This window comes from Tamandua tetradactyla, chromosome 21, assembly GCF_023851605.1.
Source record: "Tamandua tetradactyla isolate mTamTet1 chromosome 21, mTamTet1.pri, whole genome shotgun sequence".
Taxonomy (NCBI): domain Eukaryota; kingdom Metazoa; phylum Chordata; class Mammalia; order Pilosa; family Myrmecophagidae; genus Tamandua; species Tamandua tetradactyla.
Window position 1 is genome coordinate 49313049 of NC_135347.1, and position 25831 is coordinate 49338879.

General features: G+C 35.6%; 1 protein-coding gene and 1 long non-coding RNA gene across 6 annotated transcripts in view; both read right to left on the bottom strand.

Annotated features, from left to right (window-relative positions):
- LOC143665623 (uncharacterized) overlaps window positions 1-20237 on the bottom strand; it is a 56566-nt gene extending 36329 nt beyond the window's left edge. Inside the window, exons 1-2 of the long non-coding RNA XR_013167119.1 lie at window positions 18487-20237; window positions 15564-15636 (exon numbers count right to left, since the gene is read on the bottom strand). This is a non-coding gene — a long non-coding RNA (uncharacterized LOC143665623). The remainder of the gene's footprint in view (window positions 1-15563; window positions 15637-18486) is intronic.
- ATG10 (autophagy related 10) overlaps window positions 1-25831 on the bottom strand; it is a 437178-nt gene that overhangs the window by 224913 nt on the left and 186434 nt on the right. The window lies entirely within an intron of this gene.

A 25831-nucleotide genomic window follows, 5' to 3' on the forward strand; every position in this document is an offset into this window, starting at 1 on the left:
CAGCAGCTAGCAAACTAGAAAAACCTTTCTCCCAAGAGACAGAAAGCTGGGAATCAAATCTCTGGGAGTGCTAGTTCAACCAAGTCTGAGTTTCCAAGTATCTTTTCCTTCTTCCAAAAACTCAGGGCCAAGGACAGGGCCACAGGAGGCCGATCAGGCTGTGGCTGGCAAAGCCCACTACCCATACCACCACCCAAGGAGATACTAGCAATATAAGCTGACACTATGGAGGTGGCTAAGTACACAGTAGAAGGAAGGTTGGGGACAGGGAGGAGAAAGTCAAAGAACAGCACTCATTTATGTAATAAATACTTAGAATAAAAGGAATCATGGTCTCTTTAAAAAGACAAAAAGCTGTTAGTAAATAGTTGAATACAGGGTGGGGACTTCACTAGTGATTGATTGACAATGCAGTGTAAATTTAATAACTACCCATTTGCATAGATACTGATTACAGGGGGCTTCAAATGACTGATTATGCTGTTTTTCAGATTTGAAATGATGTCTTTTACATTAGCCCTTTAGAAAAACTAAGGTAGCAAATGTTAGAGAACTTAAATGTGCACATGTGTAAAAATATTTATGATTAATGATAATTTATTAAAGTACAATACTGTGCTAAATTAATCTATGTAGGGTATGACTGACTTGAGCTATGGGATTTTCTTGTTTGTGATTATCATTATTGACTTTAAAAGCACTACTATTTTCTGAACAAGCCCAAACATACACAAAGTTAAACACCTAGATATTGACTTCAATGTCACTGTTAATTTTACGTAGGTTCAGTCACTCTAAATGAAGAGTCTGATATATAAATATCATTCCATTTATAGAAAAGAATAAACAGAAATGATATTTAAATATAAATTTATGAATGTACTTATTTCTGATTAAAAGATAAACAAAGTAAATTTGAATAAAGTAATACTTTACCAAAAATAATTACACATGGGTCCTGCCCTAAAAGAATTTAGAGTTCAGTGGATGACGAAAAGGGAACAAATATCATAGGTTTGTTTGGAGCTTTACCTTGTATTTGTAAATTACTTTAAATAAAAGGAGCTTTCAATTAAAAAAAATTATATCAACATCACTTTAAAAAGTTACACCTGAGTTGAAATTATCCAATAATTACACAATCATTGCTTAATAATTAACTACTAAACATTTTTATTAATCTGTTATCCAGTCAATGTAGTTTTTTTAATTTATCAGACTATCATACATAAGAGACAAATTGTACCTATTCTTTTCTCTTTGGAACTAAAGCTTTTTTCAGACTAAATAATACATTCATGTTTGGCTAACAGATATTTAGATATTCTAGGGATTTTTTCTCCAGTGAGTAATCTGAGAAAATATAAATCTAAACACGTGCAGTTTGTACCATTATGATGGCTCCCCCACCCCCACCCTTTTGGTGAAGAAAAAGAAGATCTACAAATTATTATGGTTTTGTCTAGTTTGTGGTTCATGGTTCATATCAGTTCAAGTCCCTGGTTAAATCTAAATTAAATTAAATTCAAGATGTAATACTATTTTATTGCTCTTAAAAGGCTCATTTTTCTATTTTACTTCAATGCTGTCAACAAGTCTGTGTGTTGTGGGTGAGCTGGACAAAGGACTATGCAATTGGGTCAGGCTAACTTGTGGGGATCATCTAAAGGAAAACTATCTATTCAATACTTGGGAACTCATATTGTTCCTGCAGCTGCCTAGGACTGTTTCTATAAATCTTATTCAATTCTGAACAACCTGAAAAAATTTTATTGGTCCCTTTGCTAGTAGCTTTGTCTTTAGGTCAAATAATGCATGGAAGTCCAGGAGCAATGATCCCTCCAACTGAGCTGTGTTAGTTAAAATTAACATTAGCAAATAATTTTAAAAGAAAATGGCTGAGTTCAAATAAAAAATAATAATGAGCTCACCATAACCATATGTTCTGTTTTTATTAAAATTCTAAATTTCAGGGAGGTCCTAAATGTTTCATTCTTGTTTCTCAAAGCTGATTAATTTATGTAAATTAAAAGTATTCAACCAGTTTAGCTGGCCTTAGCTTTTGAGAGTTTGGGCTGAAAGATAACTTTCCTGGCCATTGTTGAGTAAAACAATCCAGACTGCAGCAGAATCCAAACTAAATCCAGACTGAAAACAAGATTTCCTTAGAGTAACAGTCCATTCCTTTCTATATGGTATCTTTATTGGTTGTTGTTCTAGCTTGCTAGCTGCCAGAATGCAATATACCAGAAATAGAATGGCTTTTTAAAAGGGGGAATTAAATAAGTTGCTAATTTACAGTTCTAAGGCTGAGAAAATGTCCCAATTAAAGCAAGTCTACAAAAATGTCCAAATTAAGGTACCAATAAGAGGCTACCTTAACTCAAGAAAGGCCAGTGAAGTTCAGGGTTTCTCTCTCAACTGGAAAACCATATGGTAAACATGGTAACATCTGCTGGCTTTCTCTCCAGGCTTCTTGTTTCATGAAGCTCCCCCAGGAGTGTTTTCCTTCTTCATCTCCACAGGTCTCTGGCTGCGTGGGCTCTCATAGTTCTCATCACCCTGTCCTGGCTCTGGTCTCTTGGAATCTCAAGTCTTTTCAAAAATGCTTCCTCTTTTAAAGGACTCTAGTAAACTAATCAAGACACCTGGAATGGGTGGAAGCATATCTTCTTCTAATCTAATACTTTCAAACCAGCACACTTGTGTTTTTTATTATTAAACCTGTCTTAAGCTGTCCACTCTTTTCCTTCCAGTTCTTCACTTCAATACTCTAATTCTCTCCTAGCCCAACACTGTAAACTGTTTCTCTCAGCCATGTTGCTTTGGGAAATAGTAAATTACACCCCAAATTTGCAAGATTGCTTTGGTTTTATGAGCAATGTGAACACCAATCAGAAAAAAAATCTGCTAGTGTGGAAATATGTCCTATTATTTTGCACCCTAGAAGACTGGCATCTTAGATTATTTAAAAAGAGATAATAGAAAATTGTTTGAAATGCATTTAAAGATTAAATGAAAAACTGATTCATGTTTCTAATTTTGGTTTAGTTTTTAAACATGGCTAATCTTGTTGCTGAGGATGAAATTCTTGCAGCATGCATCTATTGTCAGTACTCCTGAGACCTCTTTCAGCAAACACCATGGTATAATTTAAGATGGTCCTAGACCTTTTGATAAATCTTTCCATATAATTTAAACAATTGTGAAAAGGACCTCTAAATACTTTGATATTTTACTACTGAATCATCATAATTCTCTGACCTTTGATCTTCATTCAGGAATGTTTGGGTTTGGCAAGAAGAAGGTATTTTTAAAATGTAATACTAATATTTGTACAGATAAAGGTCATTAGTATCCATAACAATAATAATTCCTTGTGTTTACATAGCAATCTTCTTGAAAAATAAAAGAAAATTCCTTCTCTAACAAAAAGTCAAGGTTTACTGTAAAATCTGTTTTACAAATATGTAACAAGTTTAAGATATTAAAGGTATAACTGGTTATAATTTTGTAAGGCATTTAGTTTGACTAAATTTAAAACAATATAGTATTGCTTCAAAAAGCATATGCAACTACTAAGTAAAAGGAGGTAATTTACCTTAACCTAAAGGTAACTCAGAAGATATTTTTTATAGGTAATTGCACATGCCTCTTGTATTTCTTTGTAGGTAATTTAAGAAAGAATAAATACATTAATATGAACACAAAAGACAGTATTAAAAGACATTTGATTAGATAATTTTTTTAAGAAGATTGAGGCAGTGGAGCGGTGGCAGAGCACATTATGAAAGTATATGAAATTACTAATTAATAACTAATAATTTCTTTTAAGTAAGGTCATTAGTCAACATAATGTGCTCATAGACACTTTTCATTTTCGGATGAAATGCTAAATTACCATCTCACCAGGATCTTCCCAACAATATCAAAATCTTTGTAAGATTTTAGATAGATGAGTTCCAATACAAGCTCTCCAGACTTGAATAACAAAGCCAGCATGGTTACCCACAGCCTACTAGACCCCTCACCTGAACACCTCAGATCCTGGCATAGGCAGTCATCAAGGAAATACAGTAATAGAAGATGACACCAAAAGGTTAGAGGGCAGCAAAAATTGTAAAGCAGTGTTAATTCAACAGACTGAAAAAGATTGTAAGGCACAGAAATGAAAATATTCCAAACTTGAAGCTTGCATTTTGAGTTAACTTTGGATTTAAGTCATTCCTCAGGAAACAAGATTGAAGATGTTCTAAAGTAAATATGAAGTTAGGCTTATGAGAGCTAACTCTTAAGCTGCTCTACTAATAGCAGAAATGGCTTAAATTGATGTCTGCAGAAATTTTAAGCTCATTTTCCACTCAAATCATCTGACAAAATAGAAAAATCTTAGAAATAGATGTGTGAGTGCACCTGCTTTTCTCACAGCAGTGCATAAAAATATTCCAAATCTAGACAGACTGTAAGAATTGATGCTTTTTTGAGTCTTTATTTGACTATACAACGATATCCACGTGATAGCTGATGTGCCAGTGTTTTTATTTTGAAAGATTTGTAATGTCTTTGATAATAAACCTTGCTTCTTAATCTACAATATTAGTGGCAAAAAAACTTTATTTAAGGCAAAGGAAAAAAGCTGATAGACTTCCTGCCTCTGCAAAGTTTCCTGAGCTAGGCCATGTAAAGGTACACAAAAGAAAATAAGTATTTCCACTTGACGTGTTCAAGACTCTGCACAAGCCATGAGATCATTAAGTATCTACTGAATTTTCTACAAATAATACCTAGTCGTGAGAAACAAAAGGTTCTTCTTATTCTTCAGAGCGAGCCTATTTCTCAGAGTAAAGGAACAGTTAGGAACTAAGAGAAAGCTGAGAAATCCCTGTGAGTAAGGGTACAAAGTCACTGCCTGACATTAAAATCACTTCCCAATGTCCAAAGCAGTAGTATTGGCTGCTGTGCTTGCCTGCTTAAACTCATCCTTCCCTAGCTGGAAAGAGCAGTCAAGCAGGATCAGCAGTGGGCTAAGGCCCACTAAGGGAACTCAGGCCCAGAGGAATTATCAGCTGCAGGTATATACACCACTTCCAGCTAAAACAGAATAAAACAAAATGCTCTGTGGTTCTCTTAATTGAGGATAACATTTTAGACCAACTAAAATTGAGCCTAATTGAAATTAAAGATGGCAGCTCTCATACAGAGATAATTAGTATTGGCTAATTGCACCATGATAATAATAAGCTCATTCCACAATACAAGTAGATTTTTATACCTGGTAAAAACTATTCTCTTATCTTAATTTCTTAAAAATAATTTCAAATAATAAACTATCCTTTACAGTGTTTACATTAACTGTGGTCTACATATAATAATTACATGATATAGTACCATTTGAAAATATGACTTTTTATAAAAAACTATGTTTATGAATTGAATTATGTCCCTCCAAAAGATACGTTCAAGTTCTAACCCCCAGTCCTGTGAATGTGAACACATTTTTAAATAGGATCTTTGAAGATAGTATTAGTTAGGATGAGGCCAAACTGGATTAGGGTAAACCCTAATCCAATATGACCAGTTTTCTTATAAGGAAAGGAAATTTGGACACAGGCAGAGACCCAATGACAGAGAGAGAGAGAGAGAGGGAGGCAGCCATGTGACAGAGGCAGAGATTGAGTTATGCCACCACAAGTCAAGGAACACTATGGATTGCCAGCCACCCACCAGAATCCAAGGACATGGTATGGATTTTCCCCATTAAGAAGAAACATGGCGCTAATGACACCCTGTTTTTGGACTTCTAACCTCCAGAACTGTGAGACAATAATTTTTTGTTACAGGTGTCCTGGCAAAATAAGACAATAATTTAAAGATATTAAGTAATTTACCCAAGATCACCCACCAATAAAGGAAAGAGCCAGGATTCAGATATGGCTCCTGCTTTTTCTACCACCCAGACCTCCTGACTGAGAAATCACAGGTTTCATCCTCATTTAACAATTTAGTTCCTAGGAAACTTCTAAGGCTTATCCACGAAGATTTTCTTTCCATGATCTCCCTTTGAAAATATAGTAAGAGCTTTATTTATATACTTATTTGCTGACTCTGACTAACAAAGCTTAAAGGCAAGACTTGAAAGGATCAAACTGTTTCCAAATAGCCTGTTTCCCAGAGCAAAGGTCAAGAATATTATTAAATAATATAAAAAATATCCAGCACCCAAAAAAGATTAGATGTACTAATATTTGGTATCCAATAAAAAATTACTAGGAATTTTCAAAGAAACATAAAAATACAAACCAAAATGAGAAAATCAATCAATTTGAAACTAATCCAGAAATGATACAGATAATAGAATTAGCAGACAAAGCAGCAAAAGTATGCTGAAGCAGCCCAGGGGTCATCAAACCTTTTCTGTAAATGTCCAGATAGAAAATATAATCTTAGGCTTTGCAGGCCAGATAGTCTTTAAAACCACTACTCAACTCAGCCATTGTAGTGTGTAAACAGACAATGTATTAAAAAAAAGTGGGTGTGGCTGAGTTCCAATAAAACTTTACTTACAAAACAGGTACATCATGGGTCTTCATTTACTGATACCTGACCTAGAGGAAAGGTTGAAAATGTTACCTAGAGACATAGAAGATATAATAAAGACCCAAATCAAACCCTTAGAGATGAAAACGACAACGTCTGAAAAAGAGTTAAAGGCAGACTGAACATGCAGAAGAAAAGATTAACAAGATACAGCATGAGAAACTACCCAAAATGAAACACACAGAGAAAAAAACTCAGTGAAGAAAAAACAGAGCATCAATGAGCTATCAAGCAACCTAATATACATATAGTTGAAGCACCCAAAGGAAAGTAATTGGGGAACAGAATAAACATTTATAAAACTATAAGCCCACATATACAAGAAACTCAACAAACTCCAAGCAAAGAGAACACAAAGAAAACTATACCAAGGCATATCATTTTCAAATTGCTTAAAGCCAATGACAAAACTATTACATTTCTGAATTAAGAAAATGCAAGTATGGCTGGAAAGTTCAGATAATGATAGTTATTATATAATTGAAATCTATTTAGATCTTGTGTTTCAGATAACAAGCAGCAAAGGTTCAGGTAGTAAGGGATTTATCTAAAAATTTATCCAAATCTAGTTGTTATTTGGATAGCAAGAGATACTGTAGGAGATTATAATCATTGTACTCAATGAACTATATATACCTCACTATGTCCTCATCCCTTTACAATGTAATATTACTGCTTGCAAGGTACAAGGTGCAGACTCCCATAAATCTGGCCAAGCTTTCGGCTTGTTTTGAACAAAGGAATGTGGCAGTAGTGATATTGTATGAATTCTGGAGCCTATGACTCCAGATGCCTTGTAGCTTCTGCCTATGCTCTTTGGGACTCAGTCACCACGTAAAGTGTAAGCTTAGGTTAGACTAGTGAATTATAAGGTACCACAAGGGAGGAGAGGTCATAACCTTCTCCAACTAAGCCCAGATATGTGGGTAAAGCCATCTTGGGCCTTTCAGTTCTGGCCAACCCACCAGAAAAAAGCTACCTCACAAGTAAGTACAGGTGTGAGATCTCCAGAACTCCTTAACCAATCTATAGACTCTTGAAAAATAATATACCATTATTGTTTTAAGTAATTAAGTTTAGGAATGGTTTTTGTTATATACCAAAAACTAATGGTGTATTAGTCAGGGTTCTCTAGGGAAACAGAACCAACAGGAGATATCTATAAATATGAGATTTTATAAAAGGTCTCATGCAACTGTGAGGTTGCATTAGTACAAATTCAGTAGGGCAGGCCATGCGCTGGCAACAACGATGAAGGTCTTCGATGAATTCCTAGGAGAGGCTGGCTGGCTAAAGTAGAGACAAAAGCCTCTCTTCTGACTGCTGAAATTGTCACCTCTCCCTTAAAAAGTCTTCAACCGATTGGCTCACATCTAGCTGATTAGATCACATCCAGCTGACTAGATTCTCTGATTGCTGAAAACACTCCCCTTAGTTGATCATAGTTATAATCAGCTATAGATGCAATCAACTGGCTGATGATTTAAGTCCACAAAATGTCCTCACAGAAATGGTTAGATCAGAGCTTGCCTGACCAGACAACTGAGCACCACCAACTGGCTAAGTTGATACATAAACCTAACCACCACAAATGGCAACAAACATTTTTGTTTTTTAGTGTCAGGCTTAGAAAGTTCTTGCCACTTCATATTATAAAAATATAAACCTATGCTTTCCTCTAGTGATTTTACATTTTAATTTTGTACATTTAGCAGTTTAATTTGTTTTGGCATATAATATGAACATGGGATCCAACTTGTTTTTCTAAATAGTTCTCCAGTTATATTAATAACATTTAATAAACAATCATTCTTTCCCCCATTGATTTGACTGCTATTTTTACCACATACAAAATTTTTGAGGATCTCTTAATGGCACAAATCCAAAAGAAAATGTTCAAACCCATCTTTATATACAGTAGCTTTATACCAAGTTAGTATGTATATAGACACCTTATTATAAATATTCTTTTTCAGCACTTCAAGAGGACAATCAAAAACATATGTTTTCCTATAGTGTGTCATGGAAATAGTCTTACGTTTCAGAAAGCTTTTTAGTATTGTATTACTGTAATACAATTTTACTGGTATAATTAACCCTGCTCTTGTAACGTGGTCTCTACAGCTGCCTGACTATGTATTAACCAAATGACCTTAAGTCAGCACTAATCGAACTGAAAATGCTCCTTGAGAAGATTTCATTGTAATCTACAAATATGAGATAAAATTGAAGTCAATTTTTTCCACATTATAAAAATATAAAATTGAAGTCAATTTTTTCCACATTATAAAAATATGAGAGAAAAACAGAGCTCATTAAATTCCAGACTTTGCCAATATGCAGGTCCCTTGGAGTTTTTCAGTACCTTTATGTGAAATCTGTAAGTAAGAGGACATTCTATGGAAATTATTCTAATAGCAAGATTAAATCCAATGTCTCTACCCACAGAGTATGCTAACCAGTCGAAGGAGACCTTGTTAAAGGAGATATTCAGTTTCTAACTTTCAAATAAAGTCTATACACAAAGGATTACTGTTGAGTTGCTTCCTCTTACCTCCCCTCTATTGTTAAATCTTCTCTTATAAGTGTCACAGAAGCCACTGAATTGGGGAAGGAAAGAAGCTTAAAGAGGCAAAAATAGCAGAGAGGAGCTAACTCCTAGATACAATCAATACAAGGACAGCCTGCATACACATTATATTCCCTACCAAAAGAAGTCTACATTGTCAGTATTGCTTTATTTGGTCATATTTCCCAAAATCACATCAATTAAAGATTCATTTCAGTCAATAAGCTTTCTCTTTTTAAAATATGTAAGTGTACACCATCACATTTGTGTGAATTTGTTCTTTCATTTGCTTTTTTAATAGTGGAAATCACTTGAATTGAAGGAGTGAAACTTTCCTAATTACATGTAAAAGCATCTTTGTTTTCCTAGTTATTGGCTTTGAAATCAAAATCATTTTAATTAAACTTTTAATTTTGAGATAATTATAGGCTCACAGGTAGTTATAGGAAATACTACAGAAAGATCCAATTTATTCTTTACCAATTTTCTCCTATGGTAACATCTTGCAAAACTATAGCACAAAATCACAAGGATATTGACATTGATACTGTCAAATACAGAACATTTCCATCCCATGAGGGTCCCTCATATTGCCCATTTATAACTACACCCACCTACTTCCCCCAAACACCCCATCTTTAAACCCTTGGCAACCAGTAATCTGTTCTCCAATTCTATAATTTCAAGAATGTCATAAATGGAATCATACACTAAATAAGCTTTCAGGGTTAGCTTTATTCACTCCTCAGTACAGTTCTCTAGTGGTTCATTCAAGGTGTTATTATGTATCAGTAATCTGTTCCTACTTATTGTTGAGTAGTATTCCATGATATGGCTGTACCACTGTTTTTATTTCTCTGACATAAATTTCTAGGAGTGTTATTGCTGATTGGTGTGCGAGCTGCACATATAGGTTTTTTTTTCATTGCCCAACTGTTTTCCAGAGTGGCTGTATCATTTTATACCTTCACCAATGAAGTATGAATGATTTAGTTCCTCTATATCTTGAACAGCATTTGGTGTCATATTTTTTTTTAATTTAGCCATTTTGATAGGCGTGTAGTGATAGCTCATTGTGGCTTTAATCTACATTCCTCTAAAGGATAATGTCAAACATTTTTTCATGTGCTTGTAATATAGTGTTTCAGTTTTCTAATGTGGTCAGAATGCAATATATTAGAAAAAGATTAGCTTTTATAAAAGGGATTTATTAAGTCTTCAGACTTATGATTGGCTTGGGGTACTGAGTTTTAGGACATTATGCAACTACATGTTACATTTCCTCATCCACTCATCCTTTAAGGCTGATGAAATCTTTTGGATACAAACATGTGTAATTCCCTTCTTGCTTCAGGTGTATCTGGCACACAGAAAGTGTACAGTAAACATTGATGAAGGGATCTGACTGTTCAGTGGATGACTGTCAGAGGCAGACACAAAATAAGTTCAAGATGCCATTGTGACCGTATTTCTGTCTTGTCTATAAAGGTTCACGGAAACATCCTGGCTGGTCCCTGCATTATCTGTATCCTTGCTACTCAAAGTGTGGTCTGTGGACTAGCAGTGATGGCAAAATCTGCTAGCTTGTGTGAAATACAGAATCTCATGCCCTGTTCACAACTGCTGGATCAGCATCTGCATTTTAACAACATCCTCAGATGATCAATATGCACAATAAAGTTTGAGAAGCATTGATCTATACGAGGGGTAAGCAAACTTTTCTTGTACAGAGCCTGATAGTAAATATTTAAGGCTTGGCAGGCCAGATGGTATCTGTCACAATTACTCAACTCTGCTATTATAGCATAAAAGCAGCCATCAGAAGTATGTAAGTGAGTAGACATGGTTGTGTTCCAATAAAATTTTATTTACAAAAAAAAACCCCAACATTATTATTCAACCACATGCAAAGCAGGATTATGATTAATTTTTAATTGCATTCATATCCCTAAAGTTATCACTATTTTATTTGTATTTTTGTTTATATGTGCTATTATTTTGTTAATTTGACATTTTAAATGCATTTTGGCGATGAATAGAAAATAAACAGAAATAATATGACTATCTTTCAATACAGTTTTTGAACAAAAACAGTTACACCTTTTTCTAAAAGCCTGTACAAACTTTTACCAAGTTACTGAAAATATCTATATTTTTACTAGTTTACTGAATTAACAGTTTCTGAAATATGTAGTGAATACCTGCTGCAATTGTAGATTCTATATGTGCCATTAATATTTTTAAATATTCTACTATAATTATTTACATAACTAATTTACAAAATTAGAGATTTCTAAACATTTTAGTAGTTTGGGTGGAAAAAAAAAGAATGCAAAATAAATGATCAACAGTTGGATCAAAGACTGAGGATTAATTTTAGTCCCAATATATTCATAATATACTTTTTTAAAAGAGAAAATCTAGAAGTCCATCAGCCAGAAAATATATTATAAAAGGTATTTAGAATAAATTAAGCATTCTCAGAAGACTCTCAAGAGGGTCTTCAGAAAGAAACAACCCATGAGACAGGACATTAGTCAAGCAATTGGAAAAACACAAGTCAGGCTGTCTATTTAGTGAGATACTTTGAAATCCAACAAATGAGAATATATAAAATAACAGGTATTTAGGTGTTGCTACATTCTTTAGAATTTTTCATGCAGTAACTTCACTGAATACCAGAATACATAGATTGCTATAAATCACTGTAGCCAAGAGGCCTTGAAAGAAAGCCAGTCTGATTTTACCCTTTGTAAGACAGAAATTTGGCTGTCAGGACTCAGTCTATCAAGAAAACTCAATGATTGGTTTAGTCCAGATATAACCATAGACCAGCAAACCAAACTGTAAAAGGAAGAGAGAGATCAAATTACAAGGGTGAGGCTAGAAACATAGAGAGATTCGTACAGAACCAAGTGCAAGTGAAAGCAGAAAAGTGGACCAAGTGAAGAGCAAAATTCAGAGTTAAGTTGTGTTCTAGTTGGCTAGCTGCCGGAATGCAACATACCGGAATCAGAATGACTTTAAAGAAGGGGAATTTAATAGGTTGCTAGTTTACAGTTCTAAGGCCGAGAAAATGTCCCAATTACAAGTTTATAGACATGCCCAATCAAAGGCATCCAAGGAAAGATACCTTAGTTCAAGAAGGCCAATGAAGTTCAGGGTTTCTCTCTCAAGTGGAAGGGCACATGGCGAACACAAAGTTTCTCTCTTAGCTGGAAAGGCACATGGTGAATACAGTCAGGGTTCCTCTCTCATCTGGAAGGGCACATGGCAGACATGGCATCAGCTGCTAGCTTCTTCTCCTGGCTTCCTGTTTCATGAAGCTCCCCGGGGGACATTTTCCTTCTTCATCTCCAAAGGTCGCTGGTTGGTGGACTCTGCTTCTCGTGGCTATGTTGTTCAGCTTTGCTCTCTCTGAATTTCTTTCATTCTCCAAAATATTTCCTCTTTTACAGGACTCCAGAAACTTATCAAGACCCACCCAAATGGGTGGAGACATGTTGTCACCTAATCCAGGTTAACAACCACTCTCGATTACATTATATCTCCAGGGAGATGATCTAATTACAGTTTCAAACATACAATGCTGAATAGGGATTAAAAGAAACAGCTACCTTTACAAAATGGGATTAGGATTAAAACATGGCTTTTCTAGGGGACAGATATCCTTTCAAACCAGCACAGGTTGGCAAGAAAGGGTCAAAAGTACCCATTCAAATCCCAGAGAGGGAAAGTGAAGCACTGACATTTCAGTTCATACCTGGCACTGCTCCCTAATAGAGAGAAGGCTAACTAGTCTTAGCAATACACCAGGTTTCACCTGTTATTAGTTCCTCCTCCACCTAACTTCAGTGCATGTGTTAATCCCTGAACACCTAACCCTAAGAGTGCTAATATAACTGTTATACGCTTCCAGAATGAAAAGAGTTGTATATGTCCCCTCTGGTATTCCTGCAGCAGTGTCAGAGCAGACGAACGACTATACCTTTGTATGACAATGTAATTCCAAAAGGTAATTCCAAAGAGGTAAAATAATCATTTTATCTTCCAAGATTTCTGGGGTCTTTTTCTTTGGATATAAAGATGTATACTAAAAGCCTTCACTGTATATTCAAGAAGAAAACTAGCAGGAAGGAAACTATCAATCCAAGAATTATGGCTACATAGTGGCTAGAAAGGAATGTATTATCCTTCATATATTATAAATCCTAAAAGCTCAATATTTAAGATTCTTCAACGAACAGAGATGCTTGGAAGGTTACAAGTAAGAAAAATTATGTTACATTTAAGTTAGAAAGTCAGCATTTTTCCATTCTTAAAAACCATGATCCCAATTAATGAAGACCTTACTCTCTAATAATAATTGATCAAAGGAGAGTTATTTCACTGCTTACTTGTACTACAGGAAGTGAAAGATCAGAACCTACAAGAACCTGCCAACAAATACAAAATCTATGAAATATAAAGCGTATATGCCCCACACCATGAGAAAAGAAGATCTTACAGCATTTTCTAAAACATCAATCACATCAGAAGGAAGCACCACAGAGAAGATTTTGCTTTATGAAGTGCTGGCTTCGTTCAAGGTCATTCATGATGGTGATGCGAAGACGTCTGCAATACCATGCTTTCAGTCTCACAACTAGAGAACTGCCTAGGGTCCTTACTTAATGAGTTTACTAGCTGATCTTCATCTTAATAGAAGCAGCTGAGTTCTTAAAAATAAAATAAAATTAAAAAAAAGATGATCTCAGCACAGCGCTGCCTCTTTCACAGTTACAAAAAAAAAGTACACTTATTATATAGTAATGGATACTGAATTAAAATAAATATGACACCCAAAGACCTACTAAATATTATTACAAACACAAATTTCTCCCATTTATTCATCATCCTGCTCAAAATCTATATAAATATTTGTTTCAACACTGAATTTTACTTTTGTTGTTCTCCTTTCTACCCTTCATTTACTAAACCTAAAATTATTTGAAAGATAATTCAAATTACAAAGCATATAAAAATCCTAAACTAATGGATTATGAGGCAAAATTAAAATTAGGCAACAGATAAATCTGAAATGTGAGCTTAGCATACATTTTGTAACTACCAGAATATACCTGCACCTCAGAGAGCTACTGTGCACTCTCAATATATTTAATGTATTATTCTAATACTATACCACTACTACTAATGTTTTTCCATTGATAACCTTGTCTGTATTTACTGTAAGGACCATCACTGATTACTATTCATTTTCCTAAGCTCTCTGGTTATACTTACACAATTCCACTGAAAAAATATTTTAATGAAAACTTTGTTTTTACCTCCAAATTACTTTTATTACTACTAAACCATAAACTACACAAATAACATAAAGAGATATTTATAACTAAACATCATTTATTAAAATAATTTTAGATTTTGGGGGAGGGTGGGGTGTGTATGGGCTGGTAATCGAACCCAGGTGGCAGGTGAACATTCTACCACTGAACCAAAATTTTAGATTATTAACAAACAAATTTTCTAAATTTAATATTCAATAAAGAGCAAAACTGAAAGACATACAAACAACCAGTACAAGCTAAATAACTTTTCTTAATAAACACAATCGTTATTGAAAGCATTTAACTACATGATTTAACTTGGATGTCAGATGTCCATTCAAAAATCACTTAATTTCTCTCAATATGATTCCAGCACTGAAAACACCCTCAGTCTAACCTCTCTGTATCTTTCTAACAAGCTCTTTCTATCTTGCCTCATGGTATTTTCCAACTGTCTGCCTTAAACAAAGAATCCTTGCTGGCATTGGCTTGTTGCTAGTCAGTATTTAGCTCTCTCTTTCTGTAGTTATGAGAGAGCAACCATCTGCTTCACACAGCTTTTCATCTCTATGATAGCTTTCTACTCTTCCTTCTTCCAACTCAGAAACAGAAAGTCAGAGATATAACAAAGCATCTTAGGTCCATAAGAAGCTGCAGAACACCCAGAAGAGCTTCCTTCCAATCAGGAAAACGCTTCCTTAGCAACCTAGTTACTAAGGCCAATTAACCTTTTTTCTCCATCAATATTCAATTTATATTGAAACCCTGTTCGGTTAAGGCTTTCAGTTTTACAGTGAGCTTTCAGCCAGAGAAAAGGGTGCTTCTGTTTTAAAGGAGCCAGGCCCTTCCCCCTGGGTGTAATCTGAACTTAATATAAAGTGTTAGATGATTTCTTAACACAATTTAAGGGAGTGGAGACATAGAAATGGCATAGAAATTAAGTGCAGTCAACCAACATACACCAAGAGTAATGCTGAACCACTTCAGAAGAACCAGACACAGGATACTGTGGAGAATAAGAGATGCGGAAAAGATGCTGTGTAGCTGTCATCGCTTCATACTTACCTTACCTGATTTATGTCCCTTCCACACAGCCAACAAAGCCCAGGTCACCACTAAATAATCACAATCTCAGTAGAATCTCTGGAAAAAGATGAATGGAAGATTGGGGCACAGACAGTAACAAATCAAGGAGATTCAATTAAGAAAGTCCAAAATTAAAACTAGTGAGGATCTAGCATTTCAAAGTCAAAAGTAGTAAAAACCATTATACATTTAAAGAAAAGGAGGTGGTTTTATAGAAAGTATTCCAATGTACAATGACAATTCTACCCCCTCACAAGATTTTAAGATGTGAGATGGTGAGTTAAAATTTTCCAAGTCTTGCCCTTAAATTGGTATGCTGTATTTCGGTTAGAGTTTAAAAAGGCTGACAGAAATATTGTACAATGGTAATTAGCTGTTTTCTGATATCATTTTACAGGTCTTGATGAAAGAAAGTCCTTTGTTGAATAATTTTAAAAGTTTCTTCAAATTCCATTTTAATGTAATATAGAACAACTTCAAAAGCATAAAGTAATTTCAAATAGAAACCATAAATCATACTTCATCAATTTTGATAGCAGCATTCCAGTATCAACATATAATAACCATTATATCTCAAAACAATCCTTACTACTAACAGCTATAACACAGAATTTCAAAAACAGTTTTGTATTCTAGTATTGTCACTTAACATTTGTCCAACTCTCCATCCCACTTGCACAAAGATTTATTCTGGAAAGCTGCACCTAATAAAAATTAACATTTGCTCACCCTTTGATCCCATCATCTTATTTGATCCTCATAACCATCTGAGACAGAGATTGTTATTACTCTTTTCTCCAGTTGAAGTGTTTGAGGTTAAGAGTGAGGAGAAGAAACTAAATTGTATAAAGCACCTACCACAATAGATGTTTTACTTTCATGACACATCTAATGCACATATCCACTTCCCTTCTTGTGCACACCTCCCAAATTCCCCATCTCCTAGCCCCTTAAGAATTAGGAATCCTGTTTTACAGATGAAAGATTTACAGCTCAAAAAGGTTCAGTAAGATGTTTAAGGCCACAGAGTTAAAATGAGGGAAGGTAAGGATTTAAAAACCAAATTTGACCACTCCAAGCCCTCGCTCTTTAAACCGCCCTACACCACCTGCTCCCCAAAGCCTGTAGCAGCTTCATTAAACTATTCTCCAAATCCCTTCTACTGTCAGTTAGAATTGCCAAGGATCTAAGGTAATACTTTTCAAATGCAAGATATGATTCATTAATAGGTTATGAAATCAATTTGGTGGATCTCAACCAACACTAAAAATAAAATAAAATAGAGCAGAATAGATTAGCAGTGTAGACTAAATCAGAAAAAATTAGAATTGTTTCATGAGCCTAGGTTTCAGATATGTGTGTGTGGAGTGTGTTGGATACTGATATAAATTGTATTTCTTATTGTGGGCTTGCATTCAAAAAGTCTGAAAGTCCCTGATCACAGTGAATGCTCTTACACAAATTTGGATTTGGAAGAGACTTATCAAGGGACTAATATCTACTCAATGCTCAGCTCTTTTCTGTTAAGTAACATCAGGAAACATAAGACAGGAAGCCCCTGCTCAGACAAAACAGAATAAGGATTACCTAGAATCAGCATAGGAAGAGGATGCTGATTGTATAATTACACACCTCCTTCACAGCAGCTCCAGTCCATCAAGGAGGTAGTACGGTTTATTTTTTACAGCACTAATTATGTAATTATCCATAACATTAAATCAGTTGCAGCTGATTCAGTCTATCACAGGTTTCCTGAAACATTCTTTTGTTTATATTTTTTTAAAAAAAGAACACTAAACTACCGATCGTTTTATAGGTAAAATTTCCAATGTAGAATCTAGATAAACTTGCCTTGAGAAACATCTTGTGGCAAATATGGCACTTTGAGAGAAATGACAACTGAAATTTAATTTTAATATACCATGGAGTTTCCAGCGTATTCTTATATTTTCTTCATTATTTTACAAAATGCCTATTGTAAAGCAAAAATGCACATGGGATGTTTTCACAAAAAGTTTTTCTATACAAAAAGCAGTTGTTCTTTATAATACTTCTTCTGGTATGTCATTATTCAAAATTATTTCCTGAGATTGTGCTACGAAGATAAATAAGCTATGAATCCTGCACTCAAGGAACAGACAATTGATTAGGGGACTATGGTTCCTACTTTGTTGCTTCCTAGCACTTCAGAGTGAAGCTAAAATCCCCAGCTACCAGCCAATACCTACAAAAGGTTCAGACCATCAGAAAGGGTCTCATAACAAATGAAAAAAAGAATACATAGAAAAGGACAAAAGTAAGGAGAAAGCAACAAATTGTAGAATGCCATCTAGTTCTCCTATACACATATTCATACTACCCTCAGCTTTCTCCACCTGCCCTTTAACCCCTCAAACCTGTCTGACACAGTCAAATCCCATTTACTCATTAATAGCAAAAAAGAGTCAGCACACCTCAAATTGGCAAGAAAAATCACTCGGGATCCTCCTCACTTGTTCCCCACCTAAATTTACTGCAATCTCATCTCCGTCTAACTCCAAACCCTTGGCATCAACTTGCCCTCTAATTCTTTGGGTCAATGTTTATACTGCACTTCCTGGTACTTAAATCTCAGTTTTCCTTAATAGATTCTGACTTGGTCCTTCTCTCTGACTGTCTGTATTCCCCACGAACTTGAGTAGGAATCCTAGATTCAAGAACCTAACAACATACCAGAACTTGGCTAATGCCCTAGCACAGCCAGCTTAACATACTTCACAAGGAGAGATTCAGAGAAACCCTACCCAAAACTCCAGCTACTTCTCAGACCAATCTTAAGGCACAACTCAATACTCTCAGGCTTCACCCAAAATTACTTTCCTCAGTGTATATTCCTTCTTGCTTCCAGTCATTACTTTCTACACTTACCTCCATATGTACTCTCCCTATAGCCGTTTCCAAGAACTCATGGTGCAATATAAGGTAGGAAAGCTGTTAGATGCCTTTGGCACTGTTTAATTCCAACACACTGTGTCACCAAAAGAGTATGATTTGGAGGAAGATTTTGGGGAGTTGGCATTCCATATCAAGGGAGCTCAGGATGTGCTGTCAACCCCTCTGTAAGTACTGAGGATCACTGCAGAAACCAGTATTAGCTAATGGATTTGTAAGGCAAACAGAGGGAAAATGAAATCCATACCCAGCCCCCAAATTCTTCTTATCAGATCCCAAACCTATATTTTTAAGTCAGTCTGCCAGATGACAAATTGGAAAGCTATGGACACTTCAGTTTTACTTGTGGCAATTACTCAAGACTCTCTATGTTTAGCTCTATCCTCTTCATCCTGATTTGCACGGGTTGAACTTTCAACATTCCCCTGGGACTCTGACTTAGAGGAGATGTTGGAACAAATGGCACAGAACAATAGTGAGAATGACCAGCCAGGGAATAAAAAAATTCACTGTCACCAGGGTAACAAAGACAAAAAAGAACAGAGAATTTTAAGAACAAAGGGCTTAGTCAAAGTTTAATATGTGCAAGATCAAGGAGGATGAAGACACTGGATATGTTGATTATTATAAAGTAACCAGTATCTTGGAAGGAAGCAATTCCATAGCCTGACTTTGGTAGAGACCAAAAGAAAAAAAGGGTTGAAGTTGGAATGAATGACAAAAGAATGAAAGTATAATAGAATATCTGATCTATACAAGTCATCTAAAGGAAAGAAAAGAGTTGGGGTATAGAAGAAGATTGGGAAGCAACAAAATAGATATGGTATTAAGTCAAGGCCAAGGGTAGTGGTGTGGTAATTGCCAAAATGATAAAGGTTGACTAAGTAAAAAGACAAGAAAAACAGAAAAAGGGACTGATATTATTGAAGGCCTTGAGTCAAAAGGAGTATACAGAGCATGTTCAGAGGGAGAATGTATGCATACAGTTAAAATTAGTAGGTTGCAAACAGAGGAGAAGATTTGAGAGCTTGAAATCGTATTTTTTTCTTTCTGTGTCACATCTAAGAGATATTAAGAAGTCAGGTTGAACCATTTCATAAATGATTATTGGAAAGATGGCAATTAATACTGTCACATCAGAATGGTGACTTTATCTCATTCAAATAAGCCTTAGTTTCAGATGTACAACTACTGCTTTTCTTTTTCTTCAAAATAAGTAAGGGTCAAACACCTAAAGCAGAGTATTGAGGCCAGATTTAATCTGCCAAGCTTCTGTACCCTCTGACCACTGGCCAAAGAAGACAGCATCCTCCAGGGCATCCATCCAGGTGTTCTTTGTGTAACACTGCCAGCCTTCCTATTTTTTTCAATCCTTCCTAACTAGGCTATAACTAAGACAAACATGCAGTCTTTATCCTAAGGCTCCTTAGAGGTCAGCTAATACTAGATGAAACCTTCTCTCAATGCTTCCCACACTTACAGAGAAACAGTCTGTAAGAGCAAGGAATACGCTCAAACAGCCGATTTGCAAACACCATAAGGAAGAACATTACTGAAGTTCCCATATCCCACTTATGCAATCAAGGACTGCTGTTAAAACACTTCAATGCTTCCCTCTTCAAGAATTTTCCCCCTTTTTCATTTTGAAAACCTTTAACACAGCCCAATACTTGGTTATTTCCATTTACTTTAAGGTAAAAAATTGTTATTTACTCTTAGGCACATATATTCAGAAATATACTTTAACAAAATGTTCCCAGTCACTTTTTATTTAATAAACAGACAATAAATTAATAATGACAAAATATTTACACTAAGATTGCTGACTCTTCATTAAGTTAGCAGTATATTGGGGAACCCAAGAACCCAAGCAGTATACTGGGGAGAAGGAAAAAAATCTAGATCCCAATCTGGAAAAACCAAGATACAGTCTCTGTTAGTTCCTAGCATATCTGTTCCAGGCACGGAGCTAGATGCTAAGGGCATGGTGGTGAGCAAAGTGATTACAGGTTAGCACTTAGAGTCTAGTAATAGGATTCAGAACTACTTACTCTTCCAGTTGAAAAATGGCTTGCCTTCACTCGGCCCAGCCCAAATAACCCAGCCGCATTTTTAATAAAGGCTCTGTATACAGGGAGCATTTAACATCCCCGTGGAAGAAATGCGGGGACCACATGAGGTTAATTTTGGTAGGTACCATCTACATGTGTTTAGTTTTGGGCAATCATTTTACGGTAAAATAATACTCCATATAATGCTTAGTTTAACTTGATGTTTTAAAATTCCAGACAAGTAGCTAACTTCATCCAAGTTACCCAAAGAAATTCAACAATCCTTTTTTTTTAAAAAAATTTTATTTATTAAACATACCAACATACAAACACAAACATTCTTACCATATGATCATCTCATTCTTGATATATAATCAATAACTCACAATATCATCACATAGTTGTATATTCATCATGATCATTTCTTAGAACATTTGCATCAATTTAGAAAAAGAAATAAAAAGAAAACAGAAAAAAATTCATACATACCATACTCCTTACCCCACCCTTTCATTGATCAATAGCATTTCACTCTACTAACTTTAACATTTGTTCCCCCTATTATTTATTTATTTTTAATCCATACGTTTAACTCATCTGTCGATAAGGTAGATAAAAGGAGCATCAGACACAAGGTTTTCAAAATCACACAGTCACATTGTGAAAGCTATAGCATTATACAATTATCTTCAAGAAACATGGCTACTTGAACACAGCTCTACATTTTCAGGCAGTTCCCTCCAGCCTCTCCATTACACCTTAACTATAAAGGTGATATCTATATAATGCATAAGAATTACCTCCAGAATAACCTCTCGACTCTGGAATCTCTCAGCCATTGACGCTTTATTTTGTCTCACTTCACTCTTCCCCCTTTGGGTTGAGAAAGTTTTCTCAATCCCTTGATGCCGAGTCCCAACTCATTCTAGGATTTCTGTCCCACATTGCCAGGAAGGTCCACACCCCTGGGAGTCATGTCCCACATAGAGAGGGGGAGGGCAGTGAGTTTGCCTGTCATGTTGGCTGAGAGAGAGAGAGGTCACATCGGAGCAACAAAAGAGGTTCTCTTGGGGGTGACGCTTAGATCTAATTTTAAGTAGGCTTAGCCTATTCTTTTCGTGGTTAAGTTTCATATGAACAAACCCCAATATTGGGGGCTCAGCCTATTGCTTTGGTTGTCCCCACTGCTTGTGAGAATATCAAGAATTCTCCACTTGGGGAAGTTGAATTTTCCCCCTTTCTCACCACTCCCCCAAAGGGACTTTGCAAATACTTTTTTATTCACTTCAACAATTCTTTTAACAGCTGAAGTTTACAGCTTAATGTGAGATTCCACATTTCTCTTTTAACATTAAATTTCTTTAGGATATATGACAGGATTGTTTTGCAGTCCTGTATAGAAAATTGTGCTGATAGATATTTCTTTCCTTCCAAAAATTATTTTTTAAGATTAACCTTCTCAATTTCCCTAAGGAAGAAAAAGAATTTTAAATATAATTAATAAAAGTTTTTTTAAATAAAATATTTTAGATTATATTTAATCTTTTATGAAACAGTTTCTGCTGAAACTTATTTTAAATGTAATATATCCAGCAATATATCTCTCTCCACACACTGGCTTCATAAAAAGAAAAAAAAGGGGGGGAAAGAAAGGGGTGCTAAATAGTGGCTTTACTTTCATTTATTTTAAATTTGATTATAAAACCAATATATCCTGCTCAAAAATTCTCCATGAAAAAAGACCCACATAAAGTTTGAAACCCACAATCAACCCACTATGCCCTTTTAAAAGCAGTATCATGGGACACATCTCAAATTCATTAAAAGAAATGGGAGGAATATATAATTAGAGCAGTTAAAATAAAGCATAATAATCCTTTCTTAGAAACAATTGGTTCCTAAGTTTTACCTTTACAACCAGACAAATAATTCAGCATCGAAAACTCTAAAACTTTCGTATCCTCTCAAGTTCATGTCTGTCATTAGAAATTGATCTTTCTTTTGATAAATAAATGTAAATATAGTAATTCTGAAAATGCACATAGTTTTTGAGAGTTAAATGATATTTAAGATACTGTTTAATATTAAGAGTTCAAGTAACTCCGATACCTGTATTTATAGACTTTTTTCCTTCCTTGCTTTAAATTTGTTTTTGTTTTCTTCTTTTTATTATTTTTTCCTTCCTTTAATTTTAAATTGGTTTATGAAACATATTGCACAAACAGGCTTTACAATGATTACTTAGATTTTTTTTTTAATATGCCTAGGAATAAGCAAATTAAAATATCCACTTTAGGTGGTTAAGATTTCCAGATGTTAATTGCAAACATATTTGTATCTTCATATTTTCCTGAAATAAGGAAAATATTTAGTAATATAGGTCATTCCTACAGCAATGCAGATATTTGTAAGAACTTTCTACTTGATATTTTGAGAACATTCAGAATTTTGACAGCTGATCACATGTTATCTAAGTTAGTTTTTTACTTAGAATTTAAGAACTTTGCTATCTGAATATGGTAGATTTTTTTCCTTGTTGCCTTAATTTTAAATTGGTTTATGAAACTTACTGCATAAGCACAGGCTTTAAAATGATTATATGGATACTTTATTTAAATATGCCTATGGTTACCTTAAGATATGTATTTTTAGTGGTTCTAAATGTATTGTTTGTTTTTTTAAATAAAAATATGTAAAAACAAAAAAAAGAATAAATTTGGATGATCTCCTATATAACTATAAAAAATTGATATATCAATATTGGAAATATATATGAGGAAGTTTTCTGATATAATTCATTGCTGTCTTAAAATACAGTGGCTATGACAGGTATTTTTACAAAGACTTTTCTGTTAGCTTCTTAAGTAGAAAGGAATTAGTTACCTATCTGGATTTATTTATTTGATTTCTCTCTTTCAAAAAGAAAAAAAAATAGATTCCAAACACAGCAGAGCACAGAGAATTTCAAAAGTAACCTTAGGGACTTCCGGAGAAGATGGCGGCTTAGTAAGACGCGCGGATCTTAGTGTCTTCTCCAGGAAAGCTACTAGGGGAGTAGAAACGATACAGAACAGCTCCCAAAGCCACAACAGAGAAAAAAAAAGACAGCGTACCTCATCCTGGAATGGCTGGCTGGCTGAGAGAAGCCGCTCGGGTGAGATCGCCGAGGCGCACGGGCTTCACCGGGCGGGGCGGCAAGCGGCCGGAGTCACTCCCTTCCCCCTTCCAGGGCCGGCTGGGAGAATTGGAGAGGCGGTCCCCTGAAACTGCGGCGGCTGGCGCCCACACCACGCGCGGCCCCCCGGACCAACTGAGAGAATTGGATTGGAAATCCCCAGGCCACGGAGAACGGTGACGGGTTGGGGAGGCCCCTTCCAAACCCGTGACTCCCCGGGAACGTGCACTCTCCCGGGCGGGCCACTGCCACTGGCGCCCTCCCGCCAAGCTTGTCGCCCCAGGCCGACTAGGAAATTCGGACGGGCGCTTTCCCGGCCTGCGGCGGCCAGCAACCCTCCCCGCATTCGGACCCCGGGCTGGCTGGCACTCTTCCAAGCCGCTTCGGCTAGCGAACCTCCCGTACGGCGAGAGTTTTCAAAAGTTAAAGGTCCCACAGCACCTTTTACTGGTGGGACCCGCAGACAAACGTGTGCCACGAGCGCCACCTACTGGGCAGGATAAGAAAAACAGAACCCAGAGATTTCACAGAAAAATCTTCCAAACTTTTGGATCCAATACACAGGGAAATCTGTCTAAATGCGCAGACGCCAACAGAAGATAACGAATCACGCTCAAATAATTGAAAACATGGCCCAGTCAAAGGAACAAACCAATAGTTCAAATGAGATACAGGAGCTGAGACAACTAATGCTGAATATACGAACAGAAATGGAAAACCTCTTCAAAAACGAAATCGATAAATTGAGGGAGGACATGAAGAAGACATGGGCTGAACATAAAGAAGAAATAGAAAAACTGAAAAAATAAATCACAGAACTTATGGAAGTGAAGGACAAAGTAGAAAGACAGAAAAAACAATGGATACCTACAATGATAGATTCAAAGAGACAGAAGATAGAATTAGTGATTAGGAGGATGGAACATCTGAATTCCAAAAACAAAGAGAAACTATCGGGAAAAGAATGGAAAAATTTGAACAGGGTATCAGGGAACTCAAGGACAATATGAAGCGCACAAATATACGTGTTGTGGGTGTCCCAGAAGGTGAAGAGAAGGGAAAAGGAGGAGAAAAACTAATGGAAGAAATTTTCACTGAAAATTTCCCAACTCTTATGAAAGACCTAAAATTACAGGTCCAAGAAGTACAGCACACCCCAAAGAGATTAGACTCAAATAGGCATTCTCCAAGACACTTACTAGTTAGAATGTCAGAGGTCAAAGAGAAAGAGAGGATCTTGAAAGCAGCAAGAGAAAAACAATCCATCACATACAAGGGAAACCCAATAAGACTATGTGTAGATTTCACAGCAGAAACCATGGAGGCTAGAAGACAGTGGGATGATATATTTAAATTACTAAAAGAGAAAAACTGCCAACCAAGACTCCTATATCCAGCAAAATTGTCCTTCAAAAATGAGGGAGAAATTAAAACATTCTCAGACAAAAAGTCACTGAGAGAATTTGTGACCAAGAGACCAGCTCTGCAAGAAATACTAAAGGGAGCACTGGAGTCAGAACCGAAAAGACAGAAGAGAGAGGTATGGAGAAGAGTGTAGAAAGAAGGAAAGTCAGATATGATATATATAATACAAAAGGCAAAATGGCAGAGGAAAATAATATCCAAACAGTAATAACACTAAATGCTAATGGACTGAATTCCCCAATCAAAAGACATAGATTGGCAGAATGGATTAAAAAACAGGATCCTTCTATATGCTGTCTGCAGGAAACACATCTTAGACCCAAAGATAAACATAGGTTGAAAGTGAAAGGTTGGGAAAAGATATTTCATGCAAATAACAACCAGAAAAGAGCAGGAGTGGCTATACTAATATCCAACAAGTTAGACTTCAAATGTAAAACAGTTAAAAGAGACAAAGAAGGACACTATGTACTAATAAAAGGAACAATTAAACAAGAAGACATAACAATCATAAATATTTATGCACCGAACCAGAATGCCCCAAAATACGTGAGGAATACACTGCAAACACTGAAAAGGGAAATAGACACAAATACCATAATAGTTGGAGACTTCAATTCCCCACTCTCATCAATGGACAGAACAAATAGACAGAGGATCAATAAAGAAA